This window comes from Bombus affinis, chromosome 9, assembly GCF_024516045.1.
Source record: "Bombus affinis isolate iyBomAffi1 chromosome 9, iyBomAffi1.2, whole genome shotgun sequence".
In the NCBI taxonomy this organism is placed as follows: domain Eukaryota; kingdom Metazoa; phylum Arthropoda; class Insecta; order Hymenoptera; family Apidae; genus Bombus; species Bombus affinis.
The window spans coordinates 9,691,921-9,709,330 of record NC_066352.1 but is presented as its reverse complement, the minus strand read 5'-3'; the positions used below and the strand labels follow the sequence as shown (position 1 = coordinate 9,709,330).

At 45.6% G+C, this 17,410-nt stretch overlaps 1 protein-coding gene across 2 annotated transcripts in view; it reads right to left on the bottom strand.

Annotated features, from left to right (window-relative positions):
* The window catches only part of LOC126920604 (solute carrier organic anion transporter family member 74D), an 85,357-nt gene that overhangs the window by 40,166 nt on the left and 27,781 nt on the right, over nt 1-17,410 (bottom strand). Inside the window, exon 3 of one of the 2 annotated variants that reach the window (XM_050731236.1) lies at nt 13,185-15,697. The exons of the other annotated variant lie outside the window; for it this stretch is intronic. The gene's annotated coding sequence lies outside the window, so the exon portion shown is untranslated. The remainder of the gene's footprint in view (nt 1-13,184; nt 15,698-17,410) is intronic. 2 annotated transcript variants of the gene reach the window in all.

Genomic DNA, 17,410 nt, shown 5'->3' with positions numbered 1-17,410 from the left:
GTTAGCCTCGACGCTTTTTTCACCAGTTCCGTGAGATCGCTACGGTCGCAAATTAGGCCACGTTTAACTAGTAATCGACGACGACGGCGAAGAAGCGAGCAAGCGATTTGCCCTAGTCCTAGCAGCCGTTTAATAGCCGGGAGTTAAAGGTCTGTGCATAAGGAAAATCGCGAGTAGAAAATACGCGCTTGACCTTAGCCAGTCATCGGTTCGCGAGGTCGCCGGATCAATCGGCGAAGAGGAAAACAAGAATCGGCGGCCAACTCCTCCATTTTGCATCACCGACAACAGCCTTATCATCGAGCGAAGAAATAAGAAAATTTCCATTCGGGTTCATATTCCACGGAAGATTACGCGTCCAATGCCGAAAATTGTTGACATTTATTTTTAGTCGAAAATAACGGTACTTCGAAATATTCGAATCGCAACAACGCCACAATGAAATAACTTGGCTAGACCGACCAATCCTATTTCCTAGCTTCGATTATCGTTTCTATGGGTCTTGTTGTTCCCGCGTGACTCAAAATTAGCGAAATCGAAACGGATTAGCCCGCTATTACGACACGAACATCTAATTATTTGTCGATCGGCGACGACATCGGTGCAATAAAAATAACCGCGGATTCGATAAAAGCGACCAAGTTTAGTCCCATCGGTAGTCGGGTCAACAAGTTTTTAAAGAAGATCGACACAGATATCGTCCAAACGAATATCCATATTTCCATTAATTTGGAATCGTTCGAACACGAAACTGACATTGACTATTTACTTGTCGTCTAATTTTATAACGCGACTGATGAAAATCGAACGCATTCGATCGAACGGATTCAGGCTCTCTCGCGCACGCTTCGTGGCGAGCAACGGCGAACGAGTAATAACGATGTCAAAGCGAAGGCAATTGAACGATGTGCTAAAAAATATTGACCTAAATCGCGCGAGCATCGATTCGCGAGACACTGCCCTATCGTACAATGCACTTCCATCGCGTCGCGTCGTCGTTCCCGGGGTCGAAATAATCATCGAGATAACGAGTATTTCAAACACGTACCATTTTTACGCCTCCGAGCCTGATTGCTCCGATAAGATAAAACGATTCTGCAACATCGATCGCGTCGATGGAACGATGTCGCGACACCGCGCTCGGACGTTGTTAGTCATGAAACCTTCAGGTTTTCCCTTTTCCATTCGCTATCTTCTATTTAGTCGGCATACCAGGCTCGTTAACTTCGTGGAGGAAACAAAAGGTTTCACGAATCGTTTCGAAATCAGATTCTACGAAATAATTGCCGTATCCGAGCACGGAGGGTGACTCGTCGCAAAGATTCTACGGCAAATCGTATACTTTTATTATTATCGCTGTTAATTTCGACCGATTAAGATTTCAACGATCGATGCACCGTGGGAATTAAACGCAAGAGACATCGCGATGTACATGTCCTGGATCGTTATATCGACTTGGTCGAGGGCGAGAAGGATGCGCGCCCCCTCAAGCCGCAGAACAACTTGACCGCAAAAAAGCACTGGGAAAACGCGAAAGTGAAACCGATACTATTCTCCGTAGCTTCTGAAGAAATTCTCTGACTCTTAGCTATCGAAAAATTAGAACGATTGGAACGATTCGGTCGATCGAATCGATCGAAAAACGTGGAAGGAACGCTGAGGAAGCCGAGGATCGATGCTCCATGGGACTCGGTATCCAGAGCACCATGCAGCATCGACGCGTTATGCGGTCGTTTAAATAGGAGCACGCTAAGATTGCGAGCGAGCATGCTGGCAGCTAGAACGACGACTATCAAGGTAGTTAGCGTGGACAGAGACGTGACGTTGCCCGTTGCCTGTCGGAGTACTTTCATTGCTGTTATACAACCGCGGATCGAGCGACCGACCGCTGAAAGGAGAAATGGGAACACGCAGTGGTTCTCATGCAAGCCACTCCGGAACGCGATCGATCGCTTCACCACGCGGAGAATCGTTCCCGATTCATCCCTCTGGACCATAGAATTTTAAACAACGTTTTAATCGACCGGCTCTGGAATCAGTTTCCGAACAGTCGCATCCAGAATCCCGTGCCACGTTCCACGATGGAAAACGTTGACCCGATTCTCCGTGGAAAATTATGTAGATTGAAACGTGCAAGTTTTCAAGGTAAAGTGAAATTAAGCGCGAGAACCAAGTTTGCGGATTCTTGGCTAGCTTCGTAATAGCGGGAAAGTTTGTTGAAAATTGCAATGAAAGCTATACCGCGCGAGTGGTAGTTAGCAACGAAGCTTTGAAAACCTGGCTTCCTTCTAAGAAACTAGTTCAATTTTTGTACGCGGGAAAGAGCTGGAGATACCAGGTCAATAGCGAAACCGATGGGTCTTTCGCGAGTTTCTTATCGCGAAATTAAATCTCGACAAACAGATAAAGCATCGTGGTAGAAGTTCGTACGACACAATGTTGCATTACGAAAGAACGAATCGGTAGTTAATGCGGTCGAGGCGGCCCGTCGAGTATGACGAGTTTCGTGCAAACGTTTCACACGTGGAGCCGTCAGGTCGACGACTTTATTCCGCTCTGGTACGAACACGTGTATCTACGTGCCACGTGGATCGATCGTTGATAATTCAACTAAGAAAATCGTGTCGTGGTTTGCCATTTCGCAACATTTTCATCCTTCGAGCGTGCTTTTCTACATGATAAAACATTGAACAAACGATCGAGAAGGAAGAACGAATATCGACAAATAAATTGATTCGTTGACAAGTAGAAAGCCTCTGACGATTGAGTACCATGCACAAGAGCAGAACGAAGGTGAGTTTTATCTCGCGGTGTTCTACCCAAGGCTTCGTGTAATCTCGGTCGCGGAGAAAGTGGAAAAGTGTATCACTGACTTCATTCCCTATATACACGGTGTCTCGACGCGTTCGCAGCCTCGACATTTCCAACGATTGGTTCTAATTTTTCACTCTGAGAAATCTTCAACTCGTTTATCCGCGCGTTTGATTCGAACACCACCTGTCTTCCATCCTCTACGAGGATAAAATGTGGCTGCTCTTACATCTCCTCTAACACCCGGACGATCGTTTCTAACCGTGCGTTTATGTTTAAACGAAACGAAAGAGCAGCTTTTCTCGCCAGAGAAACCGGTATTTTTTAAAGACAGATTCAGACGAGTTCCACTCTCGTCGACAACGAATGCAGCAACGGTATTGCAGTATGCTCGTTCACCTATTTCCAGAACGCGGTCTAATATTAATCTCGGCGATACCGGCCACTAAAATCGATATCTCAACTGGGTCAAACAGTTGCGCGTATTCTGTCGTTATTTTTAATATCGCAAAATCCACCCCCTGCGTCGTGGATTGTTCGTTTTCAAGGCGACTCGTGAAACCAGATTCCATACAGCATATTGCTCGTACTCGTCCTGCTTCGTTCCGCGCGATCATCCAACAGACATTTATAGATATCGATACAGCGTATATCGCATGACCCATCTTCGGTTTGTTACCGATTTCGCTAGAAAACAGGCAATTCGTACGTCGATTCTACAATTTCTGTCGACCGTTTCGCATTCCGATCAACTTTCTTACGTATTATCGCTGATTGCAGCATTTATCAGGATATACATTGATATCGTGCAGCCTTAATTACCGTGTCTGAGAGAAATTAACGCACCAACACAGATGAGAGTGCGGTTTTGTAGTAACATGGTTGCAGAGAGGAGAAAACGGTGGGGGCAAAAAGCAACGGTGCATCGTTAAAATGAAGAAGAGCTCTCGTTGGTTCGTTTACGAGCGACGCGGAGAAACAAGAGGTAAGAACCGAGCTGCGTTCGTGGCTAGTATTTGTTATTCCCGATGCACCGTCTTTCGCAGCGTGAGGCCTTTAATTCTCATTCATAAGCACGGGCAAAGTTACACCGTGGGCCGGTGATCTGTCACGGGACGCAGCCACCGGCTGATTTATGTTCCCTTCGTCGCGATCATGATCCCCGTATCCATCGAGGATTTTCCGTTCTCCAAACGGCTCGAGGAATTTAGAGAAAGTGGGACGGTCGTGGGGACCACCACACGAGATTGATTTCAACGGAACCGAATGATTCCAACTTGTACTTAAACTCTTCTATAGACTTCGCTTCAAACACGAATATGTATATTGTGTTACGTCGTACGAAGCAAGTTTCTACCAGTGTAATTGTTGGTGTCGACATAACGCATCAGCTTAGTGGGCTCCCTTTAATGTTAGCAGCATACTTTATGAAGAAGAGTCCACCGTAACTCTGTTCTATAACGCTGCGCACCATGCAATGCCATTTGAATCAATTGCACCGTACCAATTGCCGTTCAAGAGCATATGGGGAGTCAACTGTAACACTTTCTGCATTTCGACGTGCAGCAGACTATAGCTCGTCTATTTCCAACGTTTTATTCTGTCTTTTGTTTCTAAAACTTCTACAAAGTTTCTAACATTGACGAGCCTCTACCGTGCTCTAGACGATTTTATTACAAATAGTTTTCTCTCAGTGTTGTTGTTTCACTTGTGTTTTTCCGCTCGCCAATCTCTTTCAATCCCAGGCAATATTGCGAGAGAAAAGATGGATTTTCCTACGTCGCTCAAACCTATTTATACCACAACGTTATATTGTATTCCATTCAAACGTTAAAGTTGTTTCCACGATGGAACAGCGCGAAACGAGATTTTATTAAACGCCTGTCCGAGCCATATTAAATTCGGTAAACGCTTAAGCTACCGTGATCCTCTTATTGCTGGAGCTAGCGTGATTTTAATTTATACTGCGATATCGACTTTTCCTTAAGAATTATGCCGAACAAGCTATTCGCGAAGAAATGACGATTCTCGACGATCTTAACGATAGAACCAACTGCAACCAACAGTTTGTAGCTGGTCCTAGCGGAAATACTTTTAGCCGCTTTTCAGCATCGCGACTATCTACGGGCTTTATCCTCGACCATCTAATTCCCAAAAAAGTCTCACATCCTATCGAGTAATTTGCCGAATGTTAGAAAAAGCTAACATAGTTTCCATGAAGAAATAATTGGAAAACAGTCCTTAACGTTTCAGATATTAATTTATTGTCGCTAATAGATCGTTGTCGAAGGTGATTCGTTTAAAACTGTCAAGTTACTCTCTGTGAACAGGACGCACAGTTGGAGGGGGAGCAAAATATATCGAGCAAGGAGCTGGGAAGCGCGTCGACGCATATCCTGCAGCTTCATCCTCGCGAACCGTCGGTTACATATCTTTTTTTTTTTCCTTTTTTTTCGAAAGCCGAGGCAAGCGAACGCATCGCGTTCCCGAGGCCACGGGTCGAGTCAGATAAGATATAATTATTCGTGTCGCAAAAATGGCTGAATCCAGTCCGCCCCCCTCTCGCCTCCACACTTTCTTTTTTGCACATTTTCTTCCCTCCCGACGATTCTATTCCGCTGCTTCTCCTCGAACCACCGTTTCTTCCTTACATTGTGTTCACTGGACCCACCACGTCTATTCCGAGTTTTAATTACGACTTACTGTGTTAACTCAGAAGGAATCTTCGCATCAGGGCGAGAATTCTTCTAGAATCGGAAATTTGTATAAACTTGGCGAAGTTTTCGCGAAGAAAATGCCCAACTTCGAGGACGAGCTAAATTCTTGCGAGATAAGCTTTCCCGACTACAATTATTTAGCGATAATTAAACGATAAAAGAAAGCGGCACGGTAAAGAATCCACGAGCAACGTTTTCCAACGGCTTCGACTGCCGCCGGCAAAGTTTGCCTCGGCGACCCGACTTATCGCATCGCAAATAAAAAACCTGATATCGCGATATCGTTTCGCGACAAGATTAAAAGCGGAAGATCCGGCAAACTTTACCCCTACCAGGACACGAAACAGGCAAATAATACAGGGACACGGACAAAAACGTTCAAAGATCTGGCAAGGATGTTTAAACAACGAAAGTTCGCATGACTCACGTTGGGCCAAAAAATACCTAGCTTCTCCGAGAATACGCAAAAATAATTCGGCTTTAACCCATAGAACTGTGTTAACGTTTACACGAACGACATTTTGTCAAAGCAAAGAAATAAAGCGATACGTAGAAAAACAATCGATCATCGATTAAAGAAATTACTATAGCGTCTAAGGAATTGACAACTCGAACGACGAGTTAATTCGTCTTTCCCTAATTAAGAGGCGAAGCGTTAATATTAATATAAAAACGTTCGAGATACGCTTGGTCCCTGCTGCTTGCTCTCCTGTCTACTGACAGAGAAAAGCTAGGCACAATGATTTCGTGGAAATTCGTGTAATAATAGATGATGCGTCAACAGTAGCCATCGAAAGTGGTACTGGTTGACTATTTATTCATTACAGAGCTAGGGTTGCCGCTCTACCGACACTATTGCCGCGTGCTCGGCCACGTTCCGTCTCAAAGGCGTTATAAATAACCACTCAGCCCTGCGTGCATCCGTGATTACGATCACGGAAGATAGCAGAATGTATGGCAGTCACGTTGCCTTTGGTCCACGCACGCACCGCGAGATTTTTCCAACACTGGCACACCCGATCGTGCCGGTTTTCTTCTTTTTCAATGTTGTTGCGCATCTCTGTAAGTCATTGCCTCCCACACGCCACAAACACGGGGCAATTCGGGACAATGAACGGTGCTAATTGACTCTTGACTACTATTTTAAATTTCCAAAGTAATCTAGACCTTATAAATATTGTTATAATATTCATCTCGACCAACGCACGCTGATAAATAGCTCGGTAATTGGTACGTAAGATAGCGATAAGTAAAATATGATGCAAGCCAGGAGAGGTATGGTTCACAACGAATAAATGAAAATAAATAATAAATAATTCGACAATCAAAACACACGCATAAACGTGTTACGTTATTAGGAAAAAATCAGTGCACGAGATAGGTGTCCGTCGGAATCATCAGCTGATCGAGAGCGATCGCGAATTCGAGAAGTCGTCACCGCGGTCTCTTGTCCATTCGCTGATAGAGAGGACCGGTTTCGAAAACGACCTTCTCAGAGAGCAAGCATAAAGCACGACGGTTCGCCCTTTCCACCGAGAGAAAAACAATGTATAATTTCGAGATTTTGCCAACGACGATGCTTGACGGACACGAGCAAGGTGAAAGAGAAGAGAGAAGAACCCATGGCAACGGTGAGTAAATCCTTTGCAATTTATAATCCGAACATTACGGCTGATTACATCGAACCCCGTAGCGATTGAATCTTAATAATTACATTTCGAACTTACCATGGCCTCTTGCAACAATATGCACCAACCCATAAAAACCTGTCGGCCTCCTTCCTGGGAGGAAGCACTAATTTTCTCGCGATCTTTTTTTCCCTCCTCTTCCTATCTTTCCTCCCCTTCTCTTCTCCTCCTTTCCTCTTTTTCTACTGCCAACTCAACCCCTGCTACGAATCTGTCTCCTTTCCACTGCTTATTTCACTCTCTCACTCTCTCTCTCTTTCTCTTCTTCTCTCTTCTTCTTCTCTACCAGTGTTTCCCTGGCGAGTCACAGGTTACGCCGCGATTTCACACCGCATACAAATCCACCGGGGGAGTAATAATAAAAGCAAACGCATGCAAGCCGACGTAGTTATTTAGCTAATGACGTCGAGAGCAGACCAGGGACCGGGCGACGACTCTTAAGAATCTGCCACAACGTGGCGGTCGAAAATTTCGTTGATCTGCGATCACCGGCACGCGAATTCCTGAGGACAGGAAGCGGGCTTTGCACGCAAAGCCTCGGTTTATTGTCGATTTCCGAAGGAATCTCAGTTCCGACCACGCCGTTTTTAAGCCAGCCACCCGATAATCGCTTCTCAGAGCCGCTCTGTTGTTGTCGCCGATGTTTCGCGCCTATGTTCCGACCAAATTAACTCCTGCCTTTTAGCGGGCCTTATTTCTGACTCGATTGTTTGCCTTGCTTCTGTCCAGCTCTTTCAGACCACAGTATTCTGTATATCCGTTCGTAGAGCGCGTAGGTAGATAGTCAGTGTCCATTTGAGGGTAAAATTATCACGAGTTACTCAAGTGACTATCAAAATCCGATATGAACAACTTTGGTGTTTAGATTTCGTAATTTCCGTTACCTTTTTTTCCTTTTCTTTCTTTTTATCAAGATCATGATATGAAATTAGAGAAAAACATCGAGTTCGATCATCAACCTGTTCTTGCTTGCTTACAGTCTAACATACGAAATCGTGGCACGACCGTGCAGGTGTATAATTTCGTTGTCATTAAGAGATGCGATGAACAACGGGCATCGTGTGAAAGCCGCTTAATGGAGAAGCAGGAAGGGGTACCACGAAAAGAAGCGGGTCGATTTTATAGGGGCTCATTATCAGCTTTACTCGTTCCCCACCTCAATTTCGTCTTATTGTTGACCGTTCAAAACGGAGTCGGGCTTTCGTCGGCATTTCTCCCAACGATAAATTCGTCGTTCAGATCAACGCGATCGTCTCACTCCGTAATATTCACGAATTCCCTATCTCATCAAAGTTCCGCCCGCGAACGGAAAGTCGGGATCTCTTTGCATTTTAGATATTTAAATTGACTGGTTACCTTCGCGAGTAGCGAAGATAATAAAAGTAGAAAGCGAGGACGAGGATAGGTAAAGGACGAGGCAAATTATTTTCGAAAACCGGCAGAATTTAATGAAATGTATCGAAAAGAAACGATCGTTTAATTGGCGCGTACGATATGCGTTGTTCGTGGCTTAGCCACGTGTTACTTAAAAGTCTCTAATTAACAGGCAGTTGCTTGGATCGGAAAGAGAGGACGAGTCAGCTGGATTGCGTGGAAAACGGAAAAATTCTAGCCAGCGGAGAAGAAAAGCAGAAGCACGCACGATGACGATGGTAGTCAAGAGGTCACGAATGGCACGCACGTTTCTCCATGATCATTGCTGACATATCCTGCTGACATATCTCGTAATTATTTTTATTTCGATTTCGAAAAAGGAGAAAACGAAACTTTTCATTTCATTTACGTTTTTTCTTCTTTATTCAACGTATCTTTGAACATATTTCATTAAACATATCTTATTACCGATTGCCAACTTTTCTAAAACTTGCGCAAAACGCTTGGAAACGTACGTGCACTCGTTACAGCAGTGTGAAAAATTTATAATCAAGGATCGATTTACTGCGAGTAAAAGTTAAAAGCGATCGAATTCGCGGAGTTCGATAATCGAAATTCCCAGTGTTCCAGAGTTCGCGTGACTATGCAAATCATTCGCAAGCGACCAACAGTGACAGTGTGATAATGATTGTTACCAGTTGCTACACGATGCTGTTTACGCGGCATGCTCGTGATCATCGATCACACGCGGTCTTGAAATTGAATAAAACACCTCTATGTCCATTGCCGACCGGATTGATGATTCGTCGCGGGGAGAAAAAAAAAGTCAGCAGAGTCTATGACGATCTACGATTACCTGTACCGCGTGATTAATGCGGTATTTTGCGTTTATTATTACATATGCCACTTTTCCCATATCGCGGCTCGTGTACAAGTCCGTTCAAAACAGGTGTACTAATGTTAAACATATCTTATGTATTTTTCTACTGGTTGCAGGATTCCTTTCTATTTTCTACTGATACACTGAAAGACGCACAGAACAGGAGACAAGATCGTGTGTAGAAGATAAACTTTCAAAGGTATAGAAGTAAAGGAAAGTGCGTTACATTCGATCTACTCAAAAGTTATATTATGTAAGCTGTTACGAAATTGTGACCAAATATTTTTAATTGGTTGAAAAAGAAAAGAAAAGTAAAAGCAACACAAAAACGATACATAGGACATTTTCACTAAATAGAGTGACATTTGTCTTACACGTTGAAACGTAACTTTTTGTACTTGCTCGATTAACCTATATACGAGGATGGGGAAACAGATTTGTTCTACAGGTCTTTGCAGAAGCAACGAGGAACTGGCAAGCACGATGCTGCCCTTGCATTCAAGGTAAGGCGATACAAATACGTAACGTTGCGATATCACGGTGAAGCGACGAAAACATACGGTTGCAACTGCAACTTCGACACGCATTGCTTCGAACGGAAAGTAGAGGAATTTGTAAATAAAAAAAAAGTGATGGAAAGAGAAACAAAGAAAAAGATAGAGATACACGGAAGGTTGCAGAGACGCTGAAGTGGGACAGGGAGGATCGGTTTTTCAAGTTTTTTTGCGGTCGAAAGTGAACGCGCGCGAGGCAAATCCGCCGCGCAGTTTTTGCACGGTTTATTGCGATTTAAAGTCGATTTACGTGCGGCCACCGCGTCGTTCAGCTTTGATCATCGACAGCCAAAAAAAGTTAACGATCAATGATCGCGTGGAATCGGCCAGACTCATCTCCGGTTTCCCAGCTGCGAAACTTATGAAACACACTCTGCGCAACCGCTTTTGGATTTTTGTAACTTCGTAATCGCTTTTTCTATGGTACGCGCCTCTGACAAAACGAGCCGCCCAGGTCAACCAGCAAAAAATCAAAAAAAAAAAAGGACACGTTTCTACTTACAACGAGACCGGTTGACACATCGAGTGGACCTTTCGGTCTACCAAGAAAAAATGGTATCCGATCCTTTTAGTCCTTCCAGAGGTTTTCAGGGAAAAAAGGAAACATAATCCCGAGAAAAAAAGGGTCAGGTACGGTCGTAGAACTGTCCAACGAGACAGTGACGAGGGAAACTTGATTGAAGAAACAATAACACCCTGGTGACAGAAGAAAAATAAAATACCACAAAGTTAAATTTCCCTTTCTTCCGTTATACCTGTAGGCAAAGTTAGTCCCACCCTTTTTAAACACACGTGTACGCGCATACGAATAAGCTTGCAAAGAGAAGAGAAGAAAAGTCAGAGGTGCGTGTATTTTCTTCGATTGTTGATCGATGATCGATAAACGTACAATAATGGTCGAACGAAGCGAAATAAACGAATATTCAGCGATCCATTTCGAATTTCAGGTTCACGCCACGGATATATAGACAGGTAACGGTACCCTATCTTCCGCTGGCTGATAGCAAACGTAGTGGCAAGAAACCACGAAGCTCGTCGATGCTGCAACTTATGTAGCACGAACGTGATTCAGATACGCTAGTGCGCGAAAGTGGAAAGATTGGCGATAGATTGTGACAAATTTCACACGTGCACTTTCTCACCTGTTGCGCGAGATGCATCATTGATAGGGAGGATGATGTCTTTCGGACAACATTGATACAAGGAACGCGGATAGAACATACTTTCTTGCAAGTACTCCTTCCTTAGCACCTTGTCTCAAACGATGTTTCTATTGGATTAGCCATTTGTCATTATATTTGTCATTAGGTGGTATTGAGAAAATCCGCAATCACTTGGTTGCCAACCCAGCAACTAGCTACCTAACGTTTAAACGAATGATTTTTCTTAAATAAAATGAAACTTTTTGAAATTGCTAATTTCTATACCGTAGAAAAATAATTTAAAAAATCCAACAGCTAATAACAAATATCGAAGCATTATATATAATTTCCATTAAAAAATTTTTGGTCTAAAAAATACTAGAAAGCTAAAGTTAGAGTTGAAACTGCGCTTTCTCGTAGACTTACATCTAATGGAGGATTTAATTTCCATCGAGAATAGAACTCTTAAACCTTATTTCGGATAGACTATTCTTATCGTTCTTAATTGATCGTGATTTACTTGTAATTTGAAGTTACTCGCTTGTTGGCAATTCACGTTAGAAACAATGCATGCACGTTATCTAGACAATGACAACGGTACGAAACTTTGCTTTGTATCTTATCTTTGACAAGCGCGCAAACAGTGTATTCATTTGCATGTCGCATATTACATAAATATCCGTGCCGCATATTATGACGAGCTCGACCTACGAGTGGAGAAATAAACTAATCTCCGCCACTATCGCGACGAGCGAGTCCAGCTTTTTTCTTCGTAAAGAACGTCATTTTTGCGCTCAGTTCCCTCTCGACCATTTGGCCACGTTCTCAAAGCTTTTTACCTCGTGTAATCTCGCGTTTCATCCCCCTCTTGCCTTCCCGGCACGATGTTTGCGAACTTCTTTATAACGTTTTATCGAAAAAGCGGGAAGAGGAGCGGCGGGGACAGACAAATCGAGGAAAATGGCTCGATCGACGAATTAACGAGTTCGATGAATTCGGAGCGTTCGTTTCGCGTGTATCGCGTGCACTTTCCACGCCAATTATTCGAGCTGAACGCTGTCGTTGCAGATCAGATCGTAGCTCGTACTTATGAACAAACATCCAAGAAAGTTGCGAGCGAACGAAAATTTCGTTCAAACGTCATATCGGTCGCTACGTCGTGACGTCGATGAAACGTCGATGACCGAGTTGTAAAACAAATTTCGACGCGTTTCTCATCGGTGAAAATCATCGTGTCAAGGATTCTCGCCAAACGTTATAATCACATCGGACCGAAAGAAATCGGACGTGTACGCGGCAGAGTCGCCTTTGACATAATACACGTAGAATCGAGAGGTGTCGTAACGTGATTTCCCTCGAATGGAACGAGAAAAGATACGAAGAAATGTTCGTGTTTTCCTACGTCGAGCATAACGAAACAAGAAGGACGAATGTCGTATCGTATTAAGCGAATAACACGGAGGAACCGAGTGCGAAATACAGCGATGTTTGTTAGAGAACGAGAGCGTAGTACACGTGTTTTGGAAACAACACGGACGCTGTGCAAACTATCCACAGACGCTAATAATATTCGTCTCTAAGTCTGGCGTGCATACGCGGTATTTCGACTTTTAAATTTCGGTGATTCGTGTCCCCCCTTTGAACATTCCTATTAAAACGAAAAAAGGAAAACGAGAAACGCTTGACTAAACGTCAGTAGTGTAACAAACACGGATCAATTGCAAATAGACATAATTGTTGCGAGTAGATGCGAGTCTGCTACTAACTTTAAAGTCTCTTAGATACGACGATTATCCGTACAGCTGACGAATCGTCTTCTTCCTTAAAACCAGCCATCCCTAATGGCAGAACGAGTTGAACCAACGCGCATTATCGCCAAGAGATGATCGAGACATGTCGGTGGAAAGGCGTAAATGTCCACGTAAAGATGTGTCAACGCTCACGGTCACGGCACAGATACGTCGTAGGTCAAGAGATCGCGGCGCGCTTTTGCAAAAAGGCAAAAAGTCGAAACGTACCTGTCATACACGCCGTTCTCTCGCTCCTTCTCCCGCTCTGCGTGTGGCTTCTCTTTCACGCTCTTTCCCTCTCTTTCTCTCTTTCTGTCCCCCTGTTTGGTCAGGGCCATGCGTCATCGGCGCAGAATCGCTGCGCTTTGGAGGAACGTGGACGGGGCCGAAGAAAGAGCGTAGCAGGGCCAGCGCAGACAGCACCGAGCAGCACCGTGCGTCGAGATATTTGGCGGGCTCGAAAATAGCAACAGCGTTGTCCTCTATGGTGTGTGCACCTCTCCCACCCTTCCTCTTCCTCTTCCTCTCCGTCTTCCTCTGTTTCAACCTCTTCTTCTTCTTCTTCTTCCTCTTCTTCTTCTTGGTCCGCGGGCCACTGGCAGCCTCGAACCGCCCGGTAACTCGCTCGGTCGCGCTCGCGCGCGCGCTCCACCAGTTCGCACTTTTATATACCACGCGCTCGCTGCCGCTTGTCACTTTGTGCGACCGCTTTCCGCTCTTCTCTTCTCTCACTCGATCACCAGCTGCCTGTATCTCCGGATGCAGCGAGCACCACTCGCGGCGCGATTACCACGTCGATACCGCGACAATCCCACCATGAGATAACCCCGAAAACCAAGTCGTTTCTCCTCCTCGACGGCAGACTCCCCCGGGATCCAGTCCCTGTCCAGACAGTCTTTATCCGTCCCTTTTCACCCTCGCCACAAGCTTCTTCGATTCGATGTAGCACCGATCTTCCCTCGAGAATCTCGCGCAAGTCAGTCAATGTCCTACGTGGCTGAACATTCGCAAACGGACCGTTCCATCTTCCTTCCCTTCGCTGTATCGTCTGCCCTTGCTATCGTTTTAATTACCTTCTAGCTGCGATTCCCCGTAAGCACCGACATGTCTCTCTGAACGACGTACAATCGTGCGAAACGTGCGGACAATGCTGGTCGAGCCTCCCAGATTTTCGTTCACCTGTCGCTCTTTAGATCAGGAATCCGCGAACAGCGTGGTTCGTTCGAGCGGTGACCGGACTCGAGTAAGCCCCCTGTGTACACGTTCGACTCGATCCCTCGCTCCGTTACGCTCTCGCGTCCCCCGGGTTCGCACGTGCACGCGGCTCGAAACGTAGATATCCTGCCGAGAGCAGAGCGAGAGAGAAACGGAGAGATGCTCGCGGCTCCGCGGTTCGCGCGCGACTGACCGAGGGCGAGAGTCGTTATTGGGAGCAGAGCGCCGGCGAAGTCTGTTCGCCTCGACTGCCGCCTCACTCTCTCTCTCTCTCTCTCTCTCTCTCTCTCTCTCTCTCCAACCCCTGGCTGCCGCGTTCTGTCTTTCACTCACGCGTTGCACTCGTCCTCTCTTCGCCCTCCCACCGCCTCCACCGCCACCAATCGCTTTTCCTTCTCTCTTCTTCCTATCCCATTTTCCTATCTCTTCGATTCTCTCCTTCTGCCAGCCCGCTGTGTCTCGTTCGCTCGGACGACGCCTCTTTCTCGCTCTCTCTGTTACTCCGATGATGCAGCTCCTCTCGCTCTCTCGTACGCCGGTTCTCTCTCTCCGCCGCGCTCACTCTCGGCTCCCGTTCGACGCGGAGCAGGCGCGAAACGAACGAAACCGAAACTTAAGCTCGGCTGTCGCCTCCTCCGTCTCTTCTTGCGCTGCTGGCTGCTCGCTGCTGCTGCTGCTGCTGCTCTCCCTGCTTCTCTCACTCTTCTTCGCTCTGAGTCTCCTCTTCGTCCACGTTTTCTTTCCTTCTTCCTTTCTTACCTTTTCCCCTTCGTTTCTATCGGTCTTCGTCCGACGAGCAGCGGCCAAAGAAGCCTGGCGTCTCTCCACCAAACTACACAGGCCTCGTTCGACCCGAAGACACTGTCCGAAACTGGTTGGAGAGATGGCCCGCCACTCGTTTCGGCATCGTAATCAACTGGCCAGACTGCTGTTCCACACGGCCACCCATCCCCTCTGCGATCATCGTTCTCACCCTACTTACCCACCCCTCTTTCTGCGTTCCAGACGAATCTCGGACGAGGGAATGAGTCCCTGATGCGCGTTTACGCGGCCCTTCGGAGGATCGGGATCCGAATCCTGGCAGCTGCTCGATCGCTCCGCTCGATCCTGCCCCCTTTTTCAATGGCTGCCAACGCTGCTGCGTTTTTGCGCGGCCTCCTTTAACTGTTTTGCCCACGGAAATCTATCGTGCCGAGTGTTTTAACGGAACGATACACTAGTCTCTCTCTCTCTCTCTCTCTCTATCCTGTTTCGTATACAGAAAGCCGGCGCGAAAAAAACCCGAGAATTCGAGTGAAAGTACTGTGTAGTCGTAATGCTGATCATAGCATCGCGTTGAAGCTGACCGAGGCTCGCGCAACTTCCATGTTTATGCTCATCGCTGTGGACACCGTAGCTTTTCAGAATTTACCCGCGAATTCTGGCTATGCAACCATGGCCACGACCGTCTAAGGGATAGAAAATTCCCTGATTTAGTCGTAGAGTGGAATTCCTTTCGATCGTGACTTGACATTCGTCTTTTCATTCTGAAATCGAAGGAACAGCAAAGTATTACATTGTTGCAGAGGCACAAAGGTAATGGCAGGATGAAAGTTCTCGTAGAAAGTGGAAAGGAAAAGGCATGGCGACTTCCTAGATACGATCAAATTACTTCCGATAGTACGGTAATAGAATTCAATTTCGATTTGTGTGCCGAATCGGCCTCTTGTTCCACTCGTAATCGCCGATATTGTCCTTTGCGGTATTTTTCAAACCGCAAGAACCGCGTTGGCTGCCTCCGTTGCCCGGGACTTTCCGTGTAAATTCGAGTTTGGATTCCACTGCCTTACGTAACATCTGCCGTAACGAGACTCTGCCCCGCCTCGGTGAAATAAGTTGAAATTAATTAAGGTTGTACTCGAGCCGTCGAGCGTATCAATAAACGCTGGGAAATGCCGAAAAAAACTTGCTCGTTTTCGTGAGCAACTGGATCTCCTCGAGTTGCGTGTATCCGAAAATTTTAATTTTCGTATTTGTCACATCAATACTAGAGCTGTCAATCCACAATATATACTTGAATATATCATAGCTAAACGATCATAATTACATAAAACGTGTACCTCTGCAAACGACAACATTAATGTTATCAAAAGCTGTATAATTTTAGCAATTACAGATATGAAAATTGGAAACCTGTCGTTTTCGCAAATTTGATAATTCTAATGTCACGAACATTCGACGACTGGAACGGTTAACAGCGTTATTGAACAACGTTACACTTTCAACGTTTCCAAAGTGAAAAACCTAAATGCCAAAGCGTTGGCCGTTTCTCGGATCTTTGATCGATCGTACGCCACGATTATACAATTTTAATCGTCGTACAATTAAGAGCGGCGACTTTTTTCGATCGCTATCTAAACGGATATTGTACCGGTACTTGTATCGTGCTCGAATGAAACTGCAACTTCCACCGTACACACCCTCGATGAATAGAAACGTTCGACGCCTTACGACCGACGTATACCAGCCAGCGTGATTTTAATCGTGGCGAATACGATCTCAGCTTTAAATGTATTATCTTTCCGATACTTGTACTACACGCTGTTCGATCAAGACGCTCGATCGTCGTTCGCACCTGCGAATTGTTTCAATCGGCTCGCGGATAACACGCGAACAAAGTATAGCCCGGCGTTCCAACGGTTTGAAATTGCCTTTGATTTTTCTCTTCCGCGAGAAACTGGAAAATCAAGCTGCAAAAAGCGCTCCGAACCGAGCATGTTCTCTCGGCCGAGAAACTTTTGCTCCTTTCTACACCGTGACGCCATCAATGGTCCATTGCTATAGCATCCGCGACGAGTTCCTCTTGCAAATGAATATCGTGCGCACTCGAGACACGAATTCGACTCGTCATAAACCATACGAATCATAGCTTTCGGTGCACGGAGAATTCGTTCAGCGTGCGCGCCGATTAAACCACGGAACCACGTGTTAACGATGACGAAGAAGCGAGCGTTGCGCGACCGATACGAGCAACACGGAAATTACTTTGGACCTTACCGATAACGCGACCGATCCTATTCGATCGTTTCACTCGAAGACACTTTACTTCCCATATAGATAATGAAAGGACAAATTTACCGTTAAAACAATTTATGGGGAAAAAATTCACGCTCGTTCGTTGTTCGTTCTAACGTACTCATCGATGAAGACGACAACAGCAACAAATGATAACACATGCCCAAGCCGTGGTCCCCGAGCGA